At 25.5% G+C, this 5,000-nt stretch overlaps 1 protein-coding gene across 1 annotated transcript in view; it reads right to left on the reverse strand.

Annotated features, from left to right (window-relative positions):
* LOC145249762 (photoreceptor-specific nuclear receptor-like) overlaps positions 1-5,000 on the reverse strand; it is a 446,605-nt gene that overhangs the window by 50,604 nt on the left and 391,001 nt on the right. The window lies entirely within an intron of this gene.

Raw genomic sequence — 5,000 nt, forward strand, 5'->3', positions numbered from 1 at the left:
ATGTCAATGAATAGTAGACACTTACACGTTTTCTCCCCTTGGAAACACTTCAAATGAACTACGAAAATGCCATTTTTACATCTCCAACGCATTTGAAAATAATTTCTGAAGAGTTGGAGATGTAAAAATGGCATTTTCAATGATTTAAAAACATTATTATAATGATCTAAACATAATTCTCAATGAAAAACCAAGACACGGAATAATAAAATAATGTTAAAAAATACACATTGTTGGTGACTACCACCTTATTTAAATATACATCTTTCTTTCGTTGAAATTTCTTAACCCATTATATATATATATATATATATACAAATATATATATATATATATATATATATATATATATATATATATATATATATATATATATGCGAAAGCTGGTGTTGTCTGATTGTGCCTATAAAAGATGAATAGGGAGAAAAAGGCGAAAGGCATTGCGAGTCACTTTTGTCTGCGAATGAATCGATTATTCGCGATAATTCAAAACCACTTGTGTTCGAATGCAATTTACCATGAAATAAAAATTTAAAAGAAATACAAATTTGCTTTAAAGAAAGAAATAAGAGTCTACGAAAAATAAGCGAGGAATTGCAAGAATAGGAACAAAAAAGAACAATTATGTATATTTTATCGTCTTATTTTTCATCCACTTTCGGAATAATATCACACACACACACACATATATATATATGTATGTATATATAAGAAATATATATATATATATACAGTGCCGCCAAAAAGAAAGTCCGCACTTGCCATTTTTTCCCAAAACTGCAAATATAAGCTAAATTAAATGTAACTGTTTAAACATGCTATACCTCATTTGATTCGATTTTTATGATGCACAACCACACACACACACACACACACACACACACACATATATATATATATATATATATATATATATATATATATATATATATATATATATATATATATATATATTTCTTTTTGGCAGTGCCGCCAAAAGAAAGTCCGAAGTTATCAGTTTTTCAAAAATCGCAAATTAAAGTTAAATTAAATGTAACTTTTTCAACAACCTATACCTGATTTGATTCGCCTTTTATTTCTGTATAATTTAGCTGTTCATATTTGAATTCTAATTGAAGTGTTCAATTTAAAAAAAAATAAAATAACTACAAATCGAGAAGGCAAAAAGAAACTCCGCATTTATTTATTATTTATGTTATTTTAGAACATTAATTCAACACAAATACAACAGGAACACAATGAACTACTTATTATTTAGTAACATAGCCTTTTTACAATTATACAGGTTTTAAATTTCGGATCATTTTCTTGAATTAATCTGTGACAATACACTGGTGAAAGGGCGCCCTACTTCTCTTTAATTTTTGTCCAAAGTTCTTCCAGATTTTAAATGTTATCATTGCGTTGCTGTTACTTGATATAATTCCATACGTTTTCGATAGGACTGAGGTCTGGAGATTGTGCAGGCCAATCCAAACACGGAATATCATGCTCTTCAAAGAAATTCTTGACATTGCCAGCTGTGTGAATGGGGGCATTATCCTGCATGAAAATGGGATTATCATCCAAATTCCGACCAAAGTAGGGTAGAAAATGCTCAGTCAACATCTAATGTACTTGGTCAAATTAATTCGACTTTGCAAGCGAAATATATGCCCTGAACCATTGGTACTAATAACGCCCTACACCAAAACTGAACCTCCACCAATTATCAGGGCTGAAACTGTGTACTTACGATTAAATTCTTCCTGCTTCCTTCGACAGACGTACTGCTTACCATCACTGCCTAGTTGCTTTCGTCGCTAAAAATCACTTTCGACCAATATGAAAAGTCATTATCTTCATTGCATCTGACAAAGTCCAAACGACGGTTACTGTTCCTTGCATCTTGCAACACAGCCTGGCAAATTAAATTTCTTAAATCTGTTCTTAACTGTAGAAAAAGAGCACTTTTTAACAAGATTACACTGTTGTTAGAAGGCCATTTCATTTCAAATCCATTCCTGTGCCTGCAGATCTTCATAGCATTGTCTTCCCTGTAAGAGGTAACTCTAGGACGACCAGATTTAGAAGCATCATGAACACTGCCGGTGTTTTTGGTGTATTAAACGCGCTTCCAGATACCAACCTGGAATTTTCTACAACTCGGCGCGGTACATGCAGCACCTAGCCTTCCTAAATGGTTACTAATCGTTCTTAACTTCGGTAACAAGCGAATAAAAGAAAACACTCACTTCACTCACGCACTCTCTCTCCACACCAAGACACGCACGCAGACACACTTCTGTGACGAAATATCAATGCACACTACACCTCAACATAACTAAGAAAAATAAATAAAAAGAAAATAAGGAAAAGCGACCAAGACTGACAATGCTCAATGACTTTGGACGGGCCCAAATAAACTAGGGGTGGAACGAAATACGTTAAAGTTTGTAAACGTTTAGAATCACACGACATCTTTGGAAAAGTCATTTATCATCAAAATGGCTCGGCTTAAACATAACAATTTTTCTGAAAAGGACGCTTTAAAGACACAAGGTCGTCCGAAACGCGTTAAAATTATTCCAAAAATATATTTCAATAATATGACAAATGAATATATCAAATAATGAAACAAGTGTAGAAACCAAATTGTTGGAGATCCTACTTATGTAAATATACATTTTTCTCTCGCTGGAATCTTGTAACCCATTATTTATATATATATATATATATATATATATATATATATATATATATATATATATATATAAGGAAAATTACAATTGAATTTACCAAAATGATCCAAGATGGTAAAATTGAAGTAAATTATAAATATTAAAGAATTAATATTTATAAAATTATCTCAGCCAGATAAAAAAGCTTGATAAAACCAAACAGGAAATAGAGCTTATAATATGAGCAACAGTTAATAAAATATGTTAAAAACCACTTTGAAATGAGTTAAAAACATATTTAATCTGAAAAAGGAAACACTAGATTAATGGATAGTCCTTAATCCGAGGAGTTTCGAAGAAATACTTTCCTTCTTATCAGAGGGTAGGAATTAGCAAAATGCGGGATTGGATTTTGCATGCAGAAGTATTTGATGAAACAACAAGTAAGTCAAAGATCTTTTGAAAACAAAAAAAGTGAAGCAGAGGGAATATGGTAAAGAACAGGGTGATTACACACGAATGGATAGTCTGGTAAAAGATAAATAAATAACTATATATATATATATATATATATGTATATGCATGTTTATATATGCATATATATATATATATATATATATATATATATATATATATATATATGTATATGCATGTTTATATATGTATATATATATATATATATATATGTATATGCATGTTTATATATGCATATATATATATATATATATGTATATGCATGTTTATATATGCATATATATATATATATATATATATATATATATGTATATGCATGTTTATATATGTATATATATATATATATGTATATGCATGTTTATATATGCATATATATATATATATATATATGTATATGCATGTTTATATATGCATATATATATATATATATATATATATATGTATATGCATGTTTATATATGTATATATATATATATATATATATATGTATATGCATGTTTATATATGTATATATATATATATATATATATATATATATATGTATATGCATGTTTATATATGCATATATATATATATATATATATATGTATATGCATGTTTATATATGCATATATATATATATATATATATATATATGTATATGCATGTTTATATATGTATATATATATATATATATATATATATGTATATGCATGTTTATATATGCATATATATATATATATATATATATATATGTATATGCATGTTTATATATGTATATATATACATATATATATATATATATATATATATTACACACGAACGGATAGGCTGGTGGAAGATATATATATGCATATATATATATATATATATATATCTTTATATATATATATATATACATGTATGTATATATATGTATATATATTGAGTAAAACGATTAATAATTTTGAATTAAAACTCAGTTTCAAAAGGAAAACAAACAAAATCATTTATTTATTTAAATTGAAACAGATTTTATCTTTTAACTGCATGCGCAAGGGTAGACTGACTACAATTGAAACAGATTTTATCATGGAGATAAAAAAAAGGAATATCTGCTTTACACATGACTGAAATACTAGTTTTATTTTGGTGTCTTTAAATGTTCCCCCCCCCCTATTTTCGCTGATGAGGAGACTTTGTTTTTAAAGGACTAAACATTTGTAAATAATTGTCAATATTATTGTCAATTTGAATAAAATGAACATCATTTCTGAAACGATCGTACAATCTATTGGATTTTGATTGTGTTCCTTTTGAAACTTATTTTTAATTCAAAATTATGAATCATTTTACTAAATATTATAATAGCTGTAGGATATCTGTACCTATTGAGCTTATTATATATCTACAGTACAATGGACACTGTTTGTTTTTTTATAGTATTAATACATTTGCTAGTACATTAAGATAAACCGTGCTTTTTAGACTCCAGGTCTAATTCCCTCTAAAAAAATATTAATAATAATAATAACAATAATAATAATAATAATAATAATAATAATAACAATAATAATAACAATAATAATAATAATAATAATAATATATAATATATATAATATATAATAATAATAATATATAATATATATAGTATATAATAATAAAATAATAGTAATATATATAATATATATAATATACATAATATATATAATATATATAATATATATAATAATAATATATATAATAATATATATAATAATATATATAATATATATAATAATATATATAATACATATAATATATATAATAATATATATAATATATAATATATATAATATATATAATATATAATATATATAATATATAATATATTATATAATAGATATAATAGATATAATAGATATAATA

The sequence above is a fragment of the Euprymna scolopes genome, chromosome 28, assembly GCF_053919585.1.
Source record: "Euprymna scolopes isolate OS-2025 chromosome 28, ASM5391958v1, whole genome shotgun sequence".
NCBI lineage: Eukaryota > Metazoa > Mollusca > Cephalopoda > Sepiida > Sepiolidae > Euprymna > Euprymna scolopes.